At 37.7% G+C, this 23,316-nt stretch overlaps 1 pseudogene across 1 annotated transcript in view; it reads left to right on the forward strand.

Annotated features, from left to right (window-relative positions):
* Window positions 1–19,307, forward strand: part of LOC143566796 (DEAD-box ATP-dependent RNA helicase 52B-like) — a 30,426-nt pseudogene extending 11,119 nt beyond the window's left edge. Inside the window, exons 2-7 of the transcript XR_013141288.1 lie at window positions 16,244–16,889; window positions 17,880–17,963; window positions 18,046–18,288; window positions 18,362–18,529; window positions 18,601–18,714; window positions 18,786–19,307. The product of XR_013141288.1 is annotated as a DEAD-box ATP-dependent RNA helicase 52B-like (transcript). The remainder of the gene's footprint in view (window positions 1–16,243; window positions 16,890–17,879; window positions 17,964–18,045; window positions 18,289–18,361; window positions 18,530–18,600; window positions 18,715–18,785) is intronic.
* The last annotated feature ends 4,009 nt before the right edge of the window (window positions 19,308–23,316 follow it).

Consider the following 23,316-nt stretch of genomic DNA (forward strand, 5'->3'; position numbering starts at 1 on the left):
CACCATGACTTTTCAATCTTCAATATAAAACATACAAGAAAATGAGTATTGGAGGTTGACAATTCATGTATCACCATGACTTTTCAAGTCTCAAACCTCAGAACATAATCGTAAATGGAAATTGAAAATCAACTATTCATGTATCACCATGACTTTTCGGATTTTCAAATCCAACAAACGAACATGTAAGTAAAATCAATAAAAATCGAAATTCAACAAAAATCGAAATATCGCGAAATAAAACATAAAATCATATACTGCGCAAGCGCGAGCATATTCATAAATAACGAGTAATTAACAATAAGCGCGCAAACATGAGATTTCTCTCATGCGCGAGAAGGGACTCTTAGGTATTCTAGGCCGTTACGTCTAACCACCTATCCTAAAGTCAACGAGCTCTGATACCAATCTGTAACACCCCGACCAAAGGCGGATTATACATCGGGGCGCCACATATTGTTTCATTACTCGTGACACTATTGGGTGTCAATATTTAATAAATACATTCATTCGCGCACGCGCAAAGTAAACAAGATAACATAAATCATCATAAATCAATATATTATAAATCATAATATTCGAACAGCAAAAACTTGTCTTGATACATTTTAATCTAGGTCCAAAAGTAAAAACGTCCTACGTGTCCACAAGCTTCAGAACAGCTACAGCAAACCTGAACATGTGTTAAAATAAACGTCAAACACTTGCGTGTTGGTGAGAAATCAAGTTTAATATAATACATAGATAACCATAAATCTGCGCGCAACATGTGTATGTCTGGTTTTCAACAGGGGTGTAATCTGATCGGGATCAACTCTAAGATTCATAGACTGCCAGTGCTCACAATTGAGCTCACAAACAAGACAAACTGTGCATGTGTAAACAAAAGAGAAAATCATAAACGATAGTTCTCCCGTGTTCATCTAATGGTACCATGAGAACTGCGGAATAGACCGACAAGACGGTTAATGATCCACACATACAAATAAACAGCCAAGTCTACGTCCTCAACACATGGGATACTGCGCGACTAAAGTTCATAAACAAGTTTAAGACTCTAAGTTTGTATGAACACATGAACATCCCAAAACATTAAAAGCAAAAAGGGATTAGGTACGAGATTACTCACTTGATAAACGATGCGGTGTAAGATAAAGCAAGAACCAACTTTAAACAAGCACAAGTTAACCTATAAATAAGATTATTGTTTTAAGTCTTGATTATAAGTTTGCATAAGTAAATTATTATATATAATATATATATTACCGAAAATCTGGGCAGAAGAGGGGAGAGAACGGAGGCAAGAGAGGAGGCGGCAGAAGGACAATCGGCAGAGAGCAAAGGAAGAGAGAGAACAGGAGGGATTAAGTGTTTGTGTGTGTAGTGTTAAGAAAAATAAGATTATTATTATTTATAGAGAAACCCTAGGGAACACAATCCCTAGAAAAAGGGGAAAAGATCTCAAAAAGCAAAAGATTCCAAAAGCAAAAGATATCAAAAGATATGGCAGCTGCAGGGGGCAAGATAAAGCTGACAGGGAACAGTAAAAAAGGCATGGGCGGTTCAGATAAAGGTACTGGTCAGGCATGGAAAAAGCAGATCTCAAAAGATAATGTCAGTCACTTTTTCTGTCAACCAATGGGGTTGGTGCGCATGCTGCGCCGAAAGTAACTTTTCAGACATAAAGCAGATTAGGTCAACAGCACAAAAGATAAGACAACACAAAAGCAAACGGCTAGATTCAACAGAAGAAAACTCAAAGGGTTTAGCGCGAGAAAGCTCGAGCGCGAAGGCAGACACAGAAGGTCAAGAGAGCGCGAGCGCGAAGGCAGACAGAACCAACCTTAACGCGTCGCGGAAAGAACTACATTTCTAAGCGCGCCGCGGGAAGAATCACATTTCTTAGCGCGCCGCGGGAGGAACTAAAATTCCTAGCGCGCCGCGCGAAGAACTATAATTCTTCGCGCGTCGAGGGATGAACTACGATTCTTAGCGCGCTGCGAGAAGAACTACAATCCTTAGCGCGCTGCGAGAAGAACTACCGTTCTTAGCGCGCTGCGAGAAGAATTACAATTCTTAGCGCGCTGCGAGAAGAGTTCGTCTCGCGTATCGCAGGAACAGATGGTCTTCACGCAGGATTCCTTGTAAGGGGTCTGGCGCGTGGAGCTGCGCAGACAACCTTAGGCGGGAAGGAACAAAGGACAAGCAAGGAGTTAGAAGAAAGAGGGAAACAAGGCTTAAGGGCGGGACGGCGACAAGAGGGAAAAGAAGGCGGAAAGAGAGAAGGAGAGGGAAAGAGGCGGGAAGGAAAAGTATATTATTATTATTAAAAGTAAAATATAAGTATAAATAAATATTAAATCATAAAAGAAAGAGATCGGGTCAGAGAAACGGGTACCTGGGTCGGGTCGGATCGGGGCAGATGTTACACTCTCCGCATTAAATTCATCGCATTCATTGCGATGAGTATATAAAGGGAGGAGAGGATGCATCTTAACTCACAGTTTCACTTCTTCTAAGCGATTTCCGGCGAATACTCTAACTTTTCCTTCGAGCATTCTCCTGAAATCGTTCTTTCATACCTCCAAGATGTCTTCCATTCGTGATCCTGAGGCTACTGCCGAGGAGTCCGACGTATACTCTGAGAATCCGGTGTCCGCGTCTGACAAGGACGATAAGAGTACTGCAGGCGAGTGCCAGTGTGCTCTTTCCGTCGACCTTTATCAGTACATCGTCAAGAAGCTCATGCTCGAGCCTTTCGAGCCTGAGTTTCCTGAGCCTCACCAGACGGTGTACGATGCCCCCAAGGGCAAGATAGGGGTGTATGCTGCATTCTTCATCTATGGGAATCTCAGGTTCCCATTGACGAAGTTTGTGTACCGTGTTCTGGAGAAACACGGTGTACATTTGACGGAGGTGCACCCGATGGCGATCGCAAAGGTTCGCCACTTTGAATGGGTGTGCCACATTCTGGGCGTTGAGCCTCGCGTCGACCGCCTGATGACCTTCTACTCCTGGAGGTGCATCCAGGGCTGGTATACCCTGATTACTCGGATCAAGGGTTTGAAGATCTGTGCTACCGAGCGCAGTCTTCGGTCTTGGAAGCGGGAGTTTTTCTACATCTCCGCTCGCGTCGTCCCCATTGCGATGACGTTCAAGAACGGGAGGGCGCTCCCTAGCCTTCACGCCTCCAATTACCAAGAGGCGGAATGGTTCACCAAGATCTCCCAGATCCAGACTCCGGTTTACCGCTTTGCGGAGTCTGGGATGGTGATGCTCGGTATGAGCCGGGCGTGGAAAGATGCTGGGGCTGAGGCGCCACAGATTCCCATCGTCCTCGAATACGGTTTGGACTATATCCCTTACGGTATGCTCCATCTCTTTTTGCTGATTTAGGGTTTTTCTTCTAACTGCTTTTCTGTTTATTTTCAAAGGGGAACAATTTGCAGTCGCTTCTGCAACCGCGTGAGAGCGGTGGTCCCGCTCGGTTGGGTACTCGTGCTCTCGATGAGGACGAGTTGCCCATCTTGGAGCAAACGCCGGATCGGTTTGTGGAGGTCTACCCGCCAGGCCACGAAATTCTGAGCGCCACGCGGCCAGGTAAGGGTTTCATTAACCCTCGCCCTCTTCATGCTCAAACCTCTGCTGGAGTTTCTCTAATTTTGTCATCTTCTGATGAGGAATCCGCAGACGGTCCTTTCTTCGTGAGGAAGAAGAAAGCTGCCGGCGTGAAGGGCAAGGCGAAGGTTGCCTCGACTGCCGATCAGGGGAACCGGTCTGACTCGGAGACCGAAAGTGAGGAGGCGGCGGGGAACCCTGGTGGTGGTGAGACAACTGTGTCGGAGGTTGAGACAGCTGCCACCTCCGCGCGACCAAGTTCTACGACGGTGACTGGCGTGAAGAGGCCAGTTCTATCGGGTTCGTCCCCGCCCGTCAGAACCTTCAAGATTAAGAAAACTCGTAAGTACTTTTTATTTATCTTACCCGCAATTCTTTTCGCAATTGTTTTTAATATCTTTTCATGCAGGCGTGGATGTAACCGCATTCCAAAGTGATGCGGGAAGGAGCAGTTCTGGACCCACGACGGTAGGTTTGGTCAACCTACCCGAGGCGATGACCCAGGCAGCTGCGCCTGTTTGCAGCATTGGTTCAGTTGCTCATCCCGTTGAGGCAACTGTTCCAACTGTAACGTCCTCTCCGCCGGCTGTCAGTGCCATATTCACTGCATCCTTCACTGAGCCGGCGGTGATTTTCTCTGCGGGCTCCTCCGCAGCGGCGGCCACGGTTGTGAGTTCACCTCCAGTGAGTTCACCTCCGATGGTCTCTACCGCGGCGGCTTCAACCGTGCCCCCTGCCGGTTCATCAGGTATGTTCGGCGTTGGGGCTTCTAGCCAATCTCTTCCTCCTTCCCATCTGCCCGACCTCTTGGATGGATATCCCTTAGGTTCGGGTGATGGGTTTGGCGGCTACCGGCCTGTTGTCGACCCTACAGGTGCGTAGGGTTATATGGAGATATAAGATAATGATACCGTTCCAAGGTGTTGGAGTATTTATAGCCGAAGGTAGGTTTTCAAGCAGGTACAGCCAGCTGTATAATATTCCTTTTCTACCAACTGTGGGCTACGCACGTGCCATGCTGGTGGTTGGTGGGTAGGCAGCGGCTGATAGTGACATGGCCGGCTGTGTACTATTCCTTTTCCACCAACTGCAGGCTATGTACGTGCCACGACAGGGGTTGGTGAGTAGGCAGCGGCTGATAGTGACATTAAGTACTGGAGCGTGCTCCTCGTCGTACTGTTGTCAGTGAGCTGTCGCTGCTTTGGTCAGATCTTTTGTCCATACCTTGGCAGGTATAGTACAAAAGATCCTCCAGTAGCGTACGGACTGGCTCATTTGGGCGGGAGTATTCCCGGCTTTGGGCGGGAGTATTCCTGGCTTGCTCATTCCTTCTTCAGGTGACATTACTGAATTATTTGAGAGTTAGTGCCTTGTGCGTGTAGCCTTGCTGTTAGTGCGGGTAGCCTTCCCTGATGGCTAGTATCCGCAGCTGCGGGAACAGGCGGGGTACGTCACCATTGGGAGGCTTTTCCTGCGGGAACAGCTTGCGTACTGCGCGTAAGGACGTCATCTCTCTGAGCATGGTGGGTCCTGCGGATCTAGTTGGTCTTTGCGCAGACGTCCCTCTAAGGTGAGTCTTGCGGGTCCAACTGCGCAGACGTCCCTCTTCAAGGTGAGTCTTGCGGGTTTAACTGGGCTCTGCTGGGACCTACCTCTTCAAAAACCTATAAAGATTAAAGCATAACATGAGAATGAGATGCACCTAACATCATATGAAAGGATGATACCAAAACTCCAATCATAAGTTCTCAAGCAACGTTTGCAACCTTTTACATACAAAAACATGTTTCATATTGACATTATAGCCGAAGTTTGTTATTACTTGCCTATAAAAACATTTCTTTCATAAATTTAAATATATACAATTAAAGTTTTGCTTATACTGGTGTTTTACTATATATAAAGTTGTATCCATAATATTTTTTTATGTGATTTCGTAAGAGAGAGATTAAATTCAGAGAGAACCGTACGAACATTCATACACATGTAATGTTACTAGTTTTTATCCTCCGTATTATGGATTTTGTTTTACATTATTCGTTTCCAATATTTATATATTTTGTTGGATTTTAATTTTATTTATTGTAAGAAATGTAATAATATACTTAGAGTTATATTAATTGTTAAACAATTGGCTTGGTTTACACTGTTGATCCGAAGTTTCAACCATTAAACCGAACCATAAACCCAACCGTATCTATTCCTAACCGACCAAACATGATGGCTTACTAGGAAATTTCGATATATTTGGCATTTAGTTTCTCAATTACTCATCTGTGCTAATATGCTTAAATTGTAACGTGCAGGGGTCAAAACTTTGTCACCTTTGTTATTTATGGTAATTTTGTTATTCTACGTTATATTAGAAATAGAAGTGGAGAAAGCCCAATTTAGAACGCCATTGACCCATTATTACATAGTGGACCCAGTCCACAGTTGATTCTTCATCATATAGGAGTGCAAACGAGCCGAGCCGAGCTCGACGAGCCGAGCTCGACTAGGCTCGAGCTCGGCTTGTTTAACTTACGCAGAGCTCGAGCTCGGCTCGTTTCGAGCTCTATTTTTAAAGTTCGAGCTCGGCTCGTTAGTAGATTTTCAAGCTTGAGCTTGGCTCGGGCTCGGCTAATTTACTATTTATCAATTATTTTTTATATAATTATAGGTATTTTTTATATAGTTTTTTGCTATTATTGTTTTATGTATAAAATAATATATATTATTTATTATTTTTATTTATTTTTTATAACATTATATATATTAATTAATAATTATTAAATATATATTTTAAAAAATTATATAAATGACAAGCTCATTTAGGCTCGCGAGCTGGCTCGAGCTCGTTAAGCGAAGCTCAGGCTTGGGCTCGTTTATTAAACGAGCTTGCTTTTAGGCTCGAGCTCGGGATCGAGCTCGATTAAGCTCGGCTCGATCGAGCTTTTTAACGAGCCGATCTCGAGTAGCTCGCAAGCAGCTCAGCTCGTTTGCACCCCTATTCATCAAGACTCAAAAGTCAAGACGACAAGACCTATAGAATAATTGGTAAGCCATTTTTGTTAACGGCTCTAGTGTAACTGTTTGTTTGGGGATTTTTGAAAAACGTATCACCCATGTGTAAGCTACCTTTACGTGAGTTCGAATCCTAGAATAATGGTGTTCTCCCATATTAATAATTCACTTGTTGGAATCGAACCGGAATCTCCAGGAAGCTCCACAAAACTCTTGTCACATACATGGTTCAAACCATAATGCATCCCTCTTGTCTCACACATAACATAACTAGCATTTATCAACTGAGCCAAAGTAACTCAAGTCATGTTAGTTCTTACTTTCTTAACCCTAATATGTTAATTTAGTTTTCTATTGCTAACAACTCACATGATTAAAGTAATCCACAATGTTTCAATAATTATACGACAAAATATGTTTTAAACAGAAAACTACAAGAATCATATAAAATGTCCATGATTAGTGCTTGATCGATATAACAACTCACATGTTTAAAAGAGTGGCGCAAGCCCGTTTATCGACTTATGTATATATTATAGTTAAAACAATTATAAATGCTTACAATTCCCTTACTTAGAATTAGGTTATGTATGAAATGTGATTTATAACTCCATGGACCTATAAATAGTTTTAGTAAAGAAGTTATTGTGTTTATAATCTTAATTAACAGGTTGATAACTTATAAATGTTAAAACATTTAATAATAATGTTTGTTAACGTAGCTAAAGAAGTCTTATAGATCATTTTTTTTCCTTTTACGAGATAAAGGAGTGAAACAATCAAACTACTAATATTGAAAGACTAGATTCAATTCCTTTAAGCATTTTATTTCTATGAATTGTTGTGAGATATTATCCAACTCGTTTAAACCGTTGATTAACCCGCTTTATTTTTTAACTTTTTTTTTTGCAGTCTCTTTTTTTTAAATATGTTAACAGCTAATGCAATCTTTTTGATGATACGAAATAGCATCAAAATGGTGGACATACATATCTTTCTTGATGCTTATTTTGTCATCCAAAATGGGAGGTGAGATATTACCCATGATATCTTTAATTTCCTCGACACTCATCATGTTTGATGTCAGTTAAATTAAGTTTGTCAGAGGTGAGCAATAATTGAACCGTTAAAAAATTGACGAAACCTACTGATAATAACTGATAATTCGTTATTGGTTTTTTTTACCATCGGTTAACCGAAATTAACCGAACCAAATCATATATTTTCATATAATTCTAGCTTTTATATATTTATTTCATGTTTTATGCCATCCTTTGATGTATTTATACCTTCACTTTATGTATTTATATATCCATTTCTTATATTTCTAAGTAAAAAATTTTAGCCCATTTTTTTCGGTTATTAACTGAAATTGATCTAACGGAACAAAACGAAAATTTAACTGAATAATTCAAACGATTAACCAAAAACCAATTTGTTAATTTAGTTGAGGCTAATAACCAAACCGAAGCGTACACACCCCTATCTTAGCACCGACACCATAATAACAAGAAGCAATAACAAGGGATTCTCTTTTTTTGTTTTCTTAATTACGAGTGTTAAAATGTAGTTTTTAAAAGGTTTAATAAAGCTTTTAATCAAAGTTAGTATTATACTCTAAACTTCTTTCAATATTAAAACTACATAACCCAAATTTACAATTTAGAAAGGGGGTTACGTCACAACTTATTGCCCGTTTACCTGTTATCTCATTGTAATTGTTTAGACTTTAGATGTTGTTAAGGCTGAGGGGTGTGGGGGGCGCGAGAGGGGGCGTGAGTGGGGGCGCCATCCAATAATATTGTGACGTGTGGCAGAGAGAGAAACTTGATAAGATGGGTGTTGGTAGTGGTGATAGCGCCCCGGGCCATGGTGTGGAGGGGCGCGAGAGGGGGCGCGAGCGGTTTATTTTTTTATTTTTTTATAAATGTATTAAAAAAACGTATTATTAAAAAAACAAGAAATTATTTAAAAAAAAACACATTAATTTTCCGTTTCGCCCTTCCGGTCGAAGCCGAACCCGACCCGTCCGTTGCAACTTGTTTTTTCCGGTGGACGCGTCTTCTTTGTCCCGCAGCTTCACCTTCTGGTTCTGGTTCTTGTGTCTCCGGAACTACAAAGTTAGGAGACGGTTGTATGTTGGATGGTTGAAAGCCGGATGGTTGTTGCGACCCCGAATAAAACATCGGTTGGTCCGGTGCCGACCATAAATCGTCGTAACTGTAATCTGATTCTAGGTTTGGGTACCAATTTCCAGCCATGTTTTTAAAAAAAGGTTTGGAAGATGGGGTGATTTCGGGTTTTGGGTGTGGTATGTGATATTGGTTTGGGTTTGATATATGTTTAATACAGAGAAACAAAATCGAGTTGGAAATAGGTTTGATATGGGTGTTGAAATGGGTTTGATATGGGTTTGTTATTATATATAGGAAAAAAAAACGTTTTTTTTTTAAATAAAACACCCCCCAACGGCTATTCACGCTTTCCAAGAAAACTCTTGCGCCATTCTCAGCCGCTAGCACCCTGGCGCCTGCCTCGTTTTCCGCTCTCGCGCCCCTCTCGCGCCTCTATCGCGCCTCGGTGGTGTGGTGCTCGCGCCCCGGGGCGCGAGCGTCCGGCCTCTTGCGCCCTTCCTAGCGCTCCACACCCCTCAGCCTTAATAACCAACTAATTTCACAAGGAAAAAAAAATTAGAGAGTTAGACCTCAAACGTGTTAGTTAGGCCAAATTCAGGATCATTTGTGTAATTAACTCATATTTTATATTTCAATTTTAGTAAATTATCTTATCAAAGTATTACATTTAGGGGACATGGTTGTTCAAGAGTTGCTAACTGAACTTTCTTGGAAATTGTAAGTGATTGAAATAGAATTATAGAAACCGAACCGGTTTAAATTTTACTGTGGGAATTGATCAAAATCTAACCATGATTGTTTAGTTTAACCTTTAGGTGAAACATTGAACAAGGAAATTTATGATGGATTGATTACAATATGTGGCGGTGATGTATTAAAGTGTATTATATTGACACACTAGGTTAGGATTTGTAGGTTATTCATCACATATGGCCCTAGACTATGCTTTGATGACGATTGGGTCTTTAGCATTTGAATTTAAATTTATATTTTAGTTAACTTGGATATAATTAGGGAAAATTTCAAAATGTCTTATTTTAAGAGAAATATTTTAAATATGTCTCTTCAAAATTTAAATTCTTTATTTGTTTATTTACTAACTCGTCGTCGCCTCCACATTAGAAGTTTGAGACGACATATTTTTTAACTCGTTGCCTCTCCGTCATATTAGCTCAAAACACGTCGCCTCCCATTTATGTTAGCTTAAAACTCGTCGTCTCCCTGCTGTATTAGCTTAAAATTAAATCTAATAAATCTTGTCATTTAAAAAATTTGTATTTAAACAAGGTACACATAAAATGATTTTGATGATACGCATGAGTTTTCTAAATCATATTATTATCAAAATCCAATATGCAAAAAAAAAAAAAACCCCAATAAAAGTTAAAATATTTAAATATTTTTTAATTTAGTTTTGGATCTTTGTTTTTAATAAAGATAAGGTAGAATTATTTTAGCTAACACAACGTGGAGGCGACGAGTTTTGAGCTAACATGAAGAGGGGGCGATGAGTTTTGAGCTAACATGATGATGGGCCGACATGTTATGAGCTAATAGAGGTGGCATGTTAAGAAGCATGTTGTCTCGAATTTCTAACGTAGAGACGACGACGAGTTGGTAAAGAGACAAAGAAGGAATTTAAATTTTATATGAACATATTTAAATCTCTCTCTAAAAGTGAGATAATTTTGGAATTTTCGCATATAATTATCAAATAAAGAAAATGTAGGAGATGCTTTTATCACTTTAGTATATTTCAATGCTGTTAAACCGGACCAAATCGGGTTTGTTGGCATGGGTTGAGCCCACCCTCAATGGTAGACCAACTAGCTTTTAACGAGTCTTGGTTGGATCGGTTTGGTTTGGTGGTTAGACCAAGTTAGCAGGAAAAAAAAAAGAACTACGAAAATATCTTTTTATAGGATATAATATTTGAACTTTGGACATGTCACACATATATTAAAGTGTTTGCAACTAATCTATGAAGATCTTAATGTTATATTGTTTAGTATCACTTCATTACTATATCTAATAAAACAATATATTTCCTTTAAATATTGGTTTTCCAAATATTGGCAAATTGATACCATAATGCAAATGTGAGTTAACATTTTACTAAAGCAACACTTGAATGTAGCAAGAGGTCTAAAACCGACAATTTAGTAAAAAGTTCTATAAGTAAATGGATGTAGCAATAAATTTTGCTTGACTGTTTTTAGAAACATGACTTTATGCAATTTTGCCAAGAAATTTCATAGACATTTCATAATTTAAGTTCTCTGTATAACACATATTCTTTTTATCTTTACTTTATTATATAAAAAAGATTAAGATATACACTTGAATTGTTATCAATAATGACTATAACTTATGTTTTTTTCTTTTAATAAATATTAATAAGCTAGGCATTGCAAATTGATAAATAGAGGTATAAGCGAGCCAAATCCGAGCTCGATTCATTTAACTTGTGAGAGCTCAAGCATTTCTTCTAAAGCTGGAGTTCGCCTCATGAGCTGTTTTATCAAGCTTGGGCTCATGTCGTCTATTATTTACTAATAACTAATTTATACACGCTTTAAATTACTTTTATATATTTTGTGGAAAACTTTAAACGAGCCTCAGCTTGGCTTGAACTCGTGTAGTTCCATAAATGAGCCAAAGCTAAACTGTAAATAAACATGTTTCTATAAATGCACTAACTAGGGATGCAATGAGTTGATTCGTTCGCAAGCTACTTGAGATCAGATCAATAAAAACTTGAAATGAGTTGAGCTTTTTCGTGCTCGAGATTGACTTGAGCTCAGGCATCAAATAAAGGTTGTTAAGTTATCGAGTCCAAGCTCAGGCCTTGTGTGGGAAGCTCGTTTAGGCTCACCGTACTTTAACAAACATTGTCTTATTACATCTTTTAGACTTCTATATACTAATTTATCATCGTGCAACCGTGCATTGACTCGTTTAAGGTACTACACAAGCTCGAGCCTGAGCTTGAAAAAATGGCTCACAAGCCGGTCTCTAGTTTAAAAAAAAGAGCTCGAAACAAGTCACTTTAACTCCTGTAAATCAAAACAGGTTGAATTCAATTTCAGTTAGCTCAACTCATGTACACCTTTAACACAGTAGGTAAATTATTTATCAAATAACCGTAACTTATGCATTTTTAACAAATATTTAACGACAAACTAGTATATAGACTATAGAGTGGCAAAGAACATTCTAACATAAAAATATATTGTAAGTTTTAAAAACATACATAACAAGAATACAAGATATTATACAAAACGCCAAAAGATACACCCCACGCACCAATAACACACGTGCACACCTCCATCCATCCATCACTTTTAAAATTTCTATAAACAATGAAACAATGATATATATTCTTTTTTTTCTCGTTACCTTATTTTATTATGTATACCAACTCGAGAGGCACCTGAAAGAAGGAATATAAAGGTTATGGATGGTAGCTATGTTTTTTGTGAGATGGGCCGGGAATCGGTCGATCGTCTCACTACGGGTTACTTAGTGGTGGCGAAAGTGTGGGATCACGCTAGTCGATGGTGTAAAATACCACATGTTTTTGGTTTTCGGCCAAAGATCTATTGGAGATTCACAATACCATAAAGATTGGGGGGGGATAGAGAAAGAGGCGTTGCATGGGATTATCATTATCGCTTGATAGAGTATCTGGAAGGCAACAAGTGAAAAGGTGTTTGAAAGCAAAGATGTCAAGGTGGAAGAGATATCAAGATGTAGTAAACCGCTCGGATATTTTTGGTATAAATATAAATCAAAACATATGTCGATAGAGTGGTTGAAATGTTGAATTGGTGTAACTTTAAATTCATGTCATCTGTTCTTTGGTGTTGCGTTGCTCTCCGGCATGTGGAGGCAGGTCATGTTTCGGTGTTTCTTTGTTGGGGGTTTTGTGTTTATAAAAGTCCACAATTTTAAAAAAAAGTGATAAATAGGGATGCAAATAGCCAACTACTAGCTCAAGCTTAGCTCGCTTTGACTTAAGAGAGCTGAAGTTAGCTCTTTTCGAGCTCTAGCTCTCCTCGTGAATCGTTATTCAAGCTCGGGCTCGGCTCGTTTATTATTTGCTAACTAATTTATATGCATTTTTAACTATTTTTAAATATTTTGTAAGAAAAGCCTTAAATTTGTCTAAGCCTAGCTTGAGCTCAGACTCATTTATTATTTGTAAACTATTTTATATACGTTTTCAGTTACTTTTATATGTGTTTCGAAAAACTTTAAATGAACCTAATCTCGACTCGAGCTCTTGTAGTACCTTAAACAAGCATGACTTGAGCTCAGAAATGCACGTGAAATTAACACATAGAAGACTAAAAGTTGTAAAACATAGAAATGCTCATGACTCAACGCTCGTTAAGGCAAAACGGGCTTCTCATACAAGGATCCTAATGATCAGACTCAATAACTAAACAACCTTTATTTCATTATTTGAGCAGTTCTGGAACACCTCGGCTTGTATAGGCTATAGAGTGACAAAGAACATTCTAACATGGAAAATTAGATTGTAAACTTAATGAATATAATATTATAATATTATAAAAGTTTTAAAAACATAACAAGATGTCACGCAATAAAAATCTAGAAACAAGCTGCGCTTTTTCGAGCCGAGCCAAGTCTATGCCTCAAATAAAGCTCTTTAGTTATCGAGCCTAAGCTCGGGCTTTGTATGAGGTCTTCTAGTCCCTCATCGTGTCTTAAAGAACCTTGTGTATGTTTCAGTGTTACATATTTTAGACATCTATATATTAATTTCACAATGTACACCCGAGCACTGGCTCATCTAAGGTACTACACGAGCTCGAGTCGAGGTTATGCTCATTTAAGGTTTTTCTCAAAATACATAAATTAACAAATAAACAATAATCGAGCAATGCATGACACGAGTTTGAGCTTGAAAAACGACCTACGAGCTGAGTTCAAGTTTTAAAGAATGAGCTCGAAACAAGTTGAACTCTAAGCTCTTGAGTTCATAATAATAAATAGACGTAGATGGTAGATTGTTTATCAATTAGTGTAAGGGGCTGTTTGGTTAGCACTTAGTGGGACCATTCAGATGTTGTAGATCTGATTCGGTCAGATTAAGAGTGTTTGGTTTGTTTAAAAGGTTGACTCTGAATGGATTTTAAACCTCTGAAAAAGAGCGCTAAATGAGAAAGGAGACCAAACTAACCTTAACCTTAACCTTAACCTTAACCTTAACCTTTAACAGTCACCGCTACCTCCTAATCGACGCTGCTACAGTGCTTCCCAATCAACTGGCCTTTCTCATCTGCAATCCCTCCCATGTACTTTTTTTCTCCAATAGAAATGGATGAGAATTTTATTTCTCAAATTTTGATGAATTCGTTCTTTGTTCTCCCATCTGCTAAGGTTTTTGTTTGTTTATATTTTATAACGTGGGCTATAGATTGATAGGACTGGTCATGATTGTTAAGAGATTAGGGCTCAGTTCTAGAAATTAGGGCTTCATTAGTATGACTTTCTTGTGTAAATTAATCCCAACTGCATGGCAAGAGTAAAATGAGTTTGATTACATAAATAGTATATATACAATAGTTGAATTGGAGTATGAAAGTTATTGAATTTTTTAAAAATCATATCTGCCTTGACAGACAACTTGCCAGCTTTCCTTGCAGAGGGCTTGTAACTAGTATTGTTGCACTATATGGGCTGCATTCATATTAGCAAAAAACTAATTCGTTAAACAATGATGATGTATAATGTGAAAATTAGCGAATATAATACTTTATACATATAGTTTTTATTTGGTGCATTGGTGAAACAGATACATTTACTTACCTTGTAACAAGTTTGATCTTCAAAAAGTCACATTTTTCATGCACACTGGTTTCATGGGAACCCGTTTAAACCAGTTCCAAAACCCATTTAAAACCCAGACTGACCCATAAGTGAATGATCTGGTTCCAGCTTTGAAAATATCTTCTAACCGGTTTGGTTCCAACCGTGAAACCGCCCAAACCAGTCATTGGTTTGGTTTGACGGTCGGTTTTTGTCGTTTACTTGCTATCGGTCAGTTTCAAAATTTTGGGTACTTGAATTCATATTGGTAAGAACAAGGTGAAATGGACTAAGTACTGATCCGTATTCTTTTATTAAAATTGGTAAGCAATTGCAACTCTAACAACTTTTTTTTTTGTTTTTGATATATAATACAACGTTCATAAGCTCTCTTGAAGAAAGATACAACACTAAGGTGTGCATACATAATTTTATTTTATATAGAGATAATCATTTTCAATTGTGTTGCTTGATGAGGTTATCAACAGCCTTGATTTGGAAGCAGAAAATGACATTCATGAGACCTTACGAATTATTCTACTTGGGAGATCAACTATAATGATTGCTAGGAGATCAACATGGATTGCATTTGAAGCTTTTAGTTCTTGCTTCTGTATACTTACAATTTAGTACAGCTTTAGCTTGCATATGATGTACAAAAAGAAAAGTAGATGAAGCAGTAGCAAATATGATGTACATTTGTGCAGGCGTCTAATCAAAACTGTGAATTATTTTTCCTTTCATGTTTAGCAAGTAAGATGGGATTAACAGTTATTTTGTTGTATATTTTTTTTGCTTTTAAGAGTTGATAATTTGTTATGACGCATGAACTAGTCAAACTCCCTTTATTCTTTATATTTATGTACTATGTAGCTATTAGTTCCTTTGAGTTGTATTTTATTCTTTATGTGTGTAGCAATTAAATTTTAGATTTGAAAGTATGTAGTGGGAACAGCACATTGCACATGAACTTCAATTGGCATTTGAAAAGAGACATACTGATTGCTTGTTTCGCTGTCCATAATTTTATAAGGAAATGCAATATTAATGATTATTTATTTATGGACTATGATGAGAAGACTATCTTTTCTGATATACAAGGTGGAGAAAGTGATGGCCAGTTCGTTCAGTATCTTTTCAGAGTTCTAAACAAACAACTACATTTCATTCGGCATAAAATAGTTCAAAGGGTAAGATGGCCATTTTGTACAGTTATTCATATGTCCAACCAAACAGACTTAAACTTGTTCAGATCTTATTGGATTAGACTTTCTTAACCATTCAGACCTCTTTATAATTCAGTAATTAACAAACAGCTCGTAAATTTATAAACCTTAAACATGTATGGACTATTCTCTATAGTGACGAAACGCCAAAAGATACATTGCGGTTGAAGGCGATTGCACCCCACGCACCAATAATAACACACGTTTCCACCGGAGCTTTCTCTCTCCACCATCATAAACCACCACCCCATCACCTCCACAACAACAATAATAATTAGGGTTTCATCTTTATTAACTTATCATCTTCTTCCTTCCTTATATACACTCTTCATTTCTTAACCTTCTCCTTCTCCAATATTATTATATTATTATTATTATTATTATTATTATTATTATTATTATTATTACTACCATCCCCGTCATCACCATGTCATACTTCTCCGACACGTACGCCACCGCCGCTTCAAAACCTGCTCGAACCAACTACCTTCCACCTCACCAACGCGACACCTACATTCCACGTCACACTTCCGGCGGCCGTGGCCGTGGCGGTAGGTCCACCGGCCGCGGCGGTGGACAGTTTAACGCTCATGTTCAGAATCAAAACCGGTACGACAGAAACCCTAGCCAATATTTTAACGCAACAAAACATTTTAACGAGCTTAAACTTACCGAAGAAGAAAACTCAAACTCAGACTCTAGTACGGCCATTAATTTTGAAGCGTATGAAAACATACAGGTCGAGATAACCGGTTCGGACGTGCCTGAACCGGTTAACGCGTTTGATGACGTGGATTTAGCTTCAGTGCTGAATGATAACATTAAGAACCGGTGTAAGTACGTGAAGCCGACGCCGATTCAGCGTCACGCGATTCCGGTGGCGTTGGCTGGACGTGACTTGATGGCGTGTGCGCAGACTGGATCGGGTAAAACGGCGGCGTTTTGTTTTCCGATTATTTGTGGCGTGTTGAAGACGAAAGCGAAAGTGAATGTGTACGGACGACGGGAGGCGGTTGCGTTTCCGATGGCGCTTGTTTTGTCGCCTACTAGAGAACTCTGTTGTCAGGTTGTTATTATTTTTGAAATATTTGGTTTCTTATTGGTTGTTGATTATTTTATTATGTTTGTAGATGTAGATCTTATTTTATTGTGTTATTAGTTATTAGTTATTTAGAGTTTAGGTTTATTTTAGGGTGTAAACGAGACCAGCGGTTTTGATTTACGAGAGTTTGAGCTTGAGCTAGGTTTGTTTTGAGTTTTTAACTGCTCATGGATGGATAAGGAGTTGTTGTTATTATTATTATTATAGTTGTAGATATTATTTTAATTGTATTTAGTTATTAGTTATCTACAATTTAGATTTACTTTTGGGTGTGAACGAGCCTATTGGTTTTGATTTGTTGGAGTTCGAGCTTGAGCTCGGCTTGTTTTGAGTTTTTAACTGCTTGAGGACGGTTAGGGGGTTGTTTTTTAAGGTTTGCTTCTGGATCGGCTCGTTGCTATTATTCGACTAATTTGTATGTGTTTTTAATTTTTTTGAGATAAAATTTTAATGAGCTTGATTAAATTTGGGAGTAAACGAGCTGAGCTTGAGCTAGTGTAGACTTTAGCTTGGCTTCAGAGTTGGTTTTTCAATCTCGAGCTTGAGTTTGGTTCATTTCGATCCAAATTTTTAAAGCTCGGGCTCGAGTAATGGGTAGTTTTCCCAGTTCAAGCTTGGCTTGTCCTCGATTTATTTGTTATTTATTAATTACTAATATTTATACCTATCTTCTTATGTATTTTACATATAGTGTTTATACATAACCTAATGCGAATTAGGTACATAACGTATAATAAGAATTATTATAATAAATAAAAGTTTAAAGGGTCGTTTAGACTTGAAAGCGGCTCGAGCAGGTGAAGCTTGGGCGCTGGCTCGTTTATTAAACAAGCGTATTTTTAAGCTCGGCATGATTCAAGTTTTTAACGAGCCAATATCGAGTAGCTCACGGGCGGCTCCGCCCAATGGTTTATTCTGGCGCTTGCTCTTGTTTAATGAATGCCACTTTATCAGATTTTTGAAGAAGCTAAGAAATTCTGTTTCCAAACTGGAGTAAATGTTGCTGTTGCTTATGGTGGTGCACCAATCTATCCTCAGGTTATTATATTATGTTCACAACTCTATTTTTTTATTATGCTTATCATAATTGTGGATATCTTATTCGGATTATGTTATGTAGTTGAAAATGCTGGAAAGGGGTGTGGACATTTTAGTTGCTACTCCAGGAAGATTAACTGACATGATCGAAAGGTCGAAGGTTTCGCTCAGAAAAATCAAGTATTTGGCGTTAGATGAAGCCGATTGTATGCTGGACATGGGATTTGAGCCACAAATCCGAAAGATTGTGGAGCGTTTGGACATGCCTCCGTCTGGTCCTAGACAAACACTGCTGTTCAGTGCAACTTTTCCTACTGAAATTCAGGTATGTTAAACTTTGATTAATAGTTTAAGACAGTTAAAGAGCGTTATTTGATGTCATTATGTTTTAATTGCAGAGGATGGCGTCTAATTTCCTGCAAAATTACATATTTCTGTCTGTGGGTCGAGTTGGCTCGAGTACTGATTTAATCCAACAAAAGATTGTGTTTGTGGCGGATCACGAGAAACGTGATTATTTAAGCAATCTTCTTCATGATCAAAAAGCGAAAGGAAATCTTGGAAAGGTATCCAAATGTGATCGAGTTAATCTTTTGTTTAATAGTTTTCTAATCTGTTTTCTTTAATCTTGCTTTAGAATGCGTTGACATTAATCTTTGTGGAAACCAAACGAAGCGCTGATGCTTTAGAAAGCTGGCTTTGCAGCACTGGTTTTCCTGCTACTGCGATTCACGGAGACAAAGTGTAATATGTAAGATTAATTTGCAGTTATTATTTTACAAAGATTTAATTTTGTTAATATCATACTATGTATTATTACAGGAAAGGGAGAGAGCATTGAGGTCTTTCAAAATTGGTGTTACTCCAATTTTGGTGGCGACTGATGTGGCGTCAAGGGGGCTGGATATTCCTCGGGTTGCTCACGTGATAAACTTTGATCTGCCACGTGACGTTGACAGTTATGTTCATAGGATTGGGAGGACGGGTCGGGCTGGCAAATCTGGATTGGCGACAGCTTTTTTTAATGCTAAGAATTCGGGTGTTGCTAAAGCGATTTCTGAGGTTATGAAAGAAGCCAAACAAGAAGCACCGAATTGGCTTGATGAGTATGCTGAAAGTAGTTCGTCTGATTATCGGTATGGCTCTAGTAAGTTTGGCGGTAGGGATTTCCGTAGTGGTGATGGTGGTAGTAGTTCTTATGGTGGTCAAGATCAGAGTTATGATGATTATTATGCCCAGGTGATGCCTGTGGCTGCTGACTTTTCTGCTTCTTATGGCGGTTATGATGGCGTTTATAATGGTGGTGGTGGATACGAGTCGGTGGTTGCCGGTGGTTGGGAGTGAAAGTGGTGGCGCCACCCTCTTTTGAGTTATGGTATTAAGGAAATGGCTATATTTTGGTTTAGGTTTACCTAACTCTTTTTTAACAAAAACGAAGACTGGGGGGTGGTGGTATAGAAGGATATATAAATTCAATTTGTATATCCTTAAATTGGAATTATTATCGGTCAACTGCATTAAATTGGAATTATTAAAATTCAATTTGTCTTTTATATAATAGTCGAAGTATCATTTATTAACAAAAGTTAAGCATCAAATTCTTTTTTGGACTTATAAACAAATTTAATATGATCTTTGCATGAAAGCTTAAATACATAAGTTTTGTTATAGAAAGTTAGAAACCATGAATGTAGTTTTAAATATATATGTGACTATGTGACTCTATAACGTGACCTAAATGTTCATTGCAAACCAAAATGACAGTCACATGTGATCCACAATCGTGTAACATAAACACAACACATTCAATGCTAGTTAGTTGATAAAAGTCTAATATACATACAACATGGACTCACTTATTATCTATGTAAAATATATATAAGCGCGTCAAAAATATTGATTATTGTTTTATGTCTGTTTTCTTTAGGATGGATATCTAACTTAATTTGCTAATTGATACGGATTTTAAAGTACAACTTAGTCTAGATGATCATTTAAAATGCACAAAAACAGTGATTCAAATTATACGGTGTTGTGAAAAAAAAGGCTAATTCTATATTTTCCTTTTCGTTATCAAACAATAGTTCCAAAGTAAAAAAAGGTTCAATATAAGTAAGTGGGTAACATTTATAAGATATGTATAAATGATAAACATAGTACTTGTCTATTAATCTCATTCCACACCAAAATACAAATCGATGCTTCATTTTTTATTAAATTTAAAAGTCAATACGACTTTTGTCTTGAATCCATATTTTTTTAACGGTAAACAAATAGAGAATTGCTTAGATAATCTGTACGGGATGACCAAAAAGTAAAAGACCACTTCTAGCTGGCATAACCTATCCGTACGGAGTCCTTAAGCGTCTCTAAGTTATCCTCAGTTCTCGAAAAAACCCACTCGCCCGAAAATTCACTGGTGGTAAAACTCAGACGCCCTTAGGGCATTCTCATCCCACCCCTTATCTTCAAACAAAAAATTATACTAAAACTCACTTTATTTTCTCTCTCTATTTCAATTAAATAATATATTTTTATACCTTTTCTCTTTCCCTCACTCCCAACCACTTTCAAAATATATTAAAAAATTATAGATGATAAACAGCAACTTTTCAAATATACAAAAAAATCACTACATTTTCTAAAATATAAAAACTCTTCACTCACAACACCCTGAATCACTATCTAAATTATAAAAACATCCATCACATAATATAAGGGGTTGGATGAGAATGCTCTTAGGATTGAATTAGAGATATCCACACCCCCCCCCCCCCCCCCCTAAATATTGTCTGTGCAAATTGAACTAGGTCTTCATTTGAAAATGCAGGTTTCATACCGCACCACAGTTAAAACAACATTAAATCCACATTTTTAACTCTTTTAAATAGATGGACATTGTAGTTTTTTCACTCGAGGTACCAAAATGGCAATACTAATGCGTAGGTTCATATTCATATTTTGTTTTACATTAGTTATATGATATATTAGTATCAACTAATTTAATTTAATTTGGTAGAACAATTCGTAAAATAATCGAATTACACACAAAAAAAAAATCAATAAATTAAAATGTAATGCAACTTAATTAAAGGTGCAAGAATAAATACTAGAAACAAGTTACTAAACACTAAAAATCTAAAACAAGGACTATTTGCGTTACAGATGTAGCAAAGCAAGGACTGTTGCTTAAAATTAGAAATTAAAATCGTAATTAAGCAAACCCAAAGGAGTATAAAATCCTCAATTTAGAGATGGAAGACGAAGGTACGTAATCATTATTAGTGAAAGTGTTTTGTTGTTATTTGTTGACAATCGAATTGAATTTGTGTGTATAAAAAGCACGTTTGTCATTCTCAAACTCGCTAAAAATAAGAAGAAAATATTTAGAAATCACACAAAGTAGTTTCATTGAACGTGTAATCATTGAACAAAGAAACCAAAACACCCGAAAAAATAATGAATTTGATACATCTCCGTATAGTAATCTCATTGAACGTGTAATCATTATTTCATATGTCATAGATTATGCGACCAATGGACTTATTTTATACTGTTTCAAATATTTGTAGGTGGTTAGCCTTGATGTGCTACAATCGAAGGAGAATTGATTCATATCTATTATCATTGCATATAATCCATATTCTATAATTCTTGTATACTCGCTACGTTATTCGCGTAAAGAAAAGAATAAAAAAAGGCCTCAACATTTTAGTTAGTTTTAAGCCCCCGAATACGTTAAGCCGGCCCTGCTAAACGTTACCGGTAGGAGCTTCAAACTTCACGCTTTTTCTCATAACTTAAAATCTTCAAACCAAACAATGTTTTTTATTGAGTATGTGTTTTTTCTTAAAAGCTTGATGTTAAAAGCTCCTAAAGCTTCCTACCTAATCCATAGTGTTGTGTAACAATTTTTAGCTGTTAAAAAAAAGTATGTTAAATTTAGTATTTTAATTAATTAAACTTAACATTCAAAAGATTAATTAATTGTTTGGCATCCCCTTATGCATTAAATAGGCATGGTTTTTAAAAAAGAATAATTGGAAATACAAGAGTCGAATTTGCATCTAAAACACATCCTAAACAAAATGGCAGTGGGTCTGAACGACGAGACTAAACTGAATTAGCTTTAATTTCATTACTAGCTATATATAAATTTAACATTTTTTGAGCCTAAAAAATGTGTGAGCCGCAGCCCGCACATTCTTTAGGCCGCCCTGATCCAGTTTACATGCACACCTGTTGTCCATCGACTACGCCTTTCGGCCTGATCTTAGGCCCTGACTCACTCTCCGTGGACGAACCTTGCGGAGGAACCCTTTTGTTCAACAATAAAAGCAAGACAATGTCCCAACTAGAGGTGCACAGAAAACCCGAATCCGGAACCGGACCCGAAAAAAATACCCGAAACCGGTTTTTTTATCCTCGGGTTTTTAATACCCGAACCCGTACCCAACCCTACCTGTAGGGTACGGGTAGGGTATGCATTTCAGTATCAAAACTCGTACCCGGAACCGGACCCGATTTATACCCGAAAACCCGAACCGGTTCCATACCCGGAACCGGGTTTTTCCAATACCCGAAACCGGGGTTTTCAAATACCCGATTTATACCCTAAATTACCCTAAAAATACCTGAAAAATACCCGAAAATACTCCTAAAAATTGTAACCTCTTAAAAAATCCAATCTATACCCGAAAAAAAACCGAAAAACCCAAAAAAACCAAAAATAGGGTTTTTTCAATACCCGAAAATAGGGCATTCGAATACCTGGTTCGATACCCGACCCGAACCCGATGCATAGGGTATGTATTTTAGAAGGAATACCCGGACTCGAACCCGACCCGGGTATTGCCAATACCCGATCATATTCCATACCCGAACCCAGGTATTTTCATAACCCGATTTGTGCACCTCTAGTCCCAACTCCCCTCAAATATTCACCCTCTCAATGTTCTTTTGGTTCTTTAGGGCCTGTTTGTTTCAAGGATTTGAAAGGAATTCTAAGGAATGAGATTTTAAATCCCATGAATTGATATGTTCGTTTCATTAAATGAAAGAATGTGAATGGAAACTAAATCCAATCAAATCCCACATTTCATGGGATTTTAAAATCCCACCTATTTGAAAGGATTGTTATGGAAAATAAAAACCTCTTCAAAAAAAATTCAAAAAAATTAATAAAAAAATCATAACTCAAAATATAAATCAAAAACGAAAAATGTAAAAAAACTAAAACGTTTCCGCCTTTGTCCTCGTTCTTAAAAAAAAAAAAAAAAAACAACCCCGAGAAGGAAGAAGATTCCAATTCGAATACATATTAACCAACCAAACACATGATAGGGATTCTCAA

Source organism: Bidens hawaiensis, unplaced genomic scaffold, assembly GCF_021521415.1.
Source record: "Bidens hawaiensis isolate Kalapana, Puna unplaced genomic scaffold, B.hawaiensis_p1.1 tig00023051_1, whole genome shotgun sequence".
NCBI lineage: Eukaryota > Viridiplantae > Streptophyta > Magnoliopsida > Asterales > Asteraceae > Bidens > Bidens hawaiensis.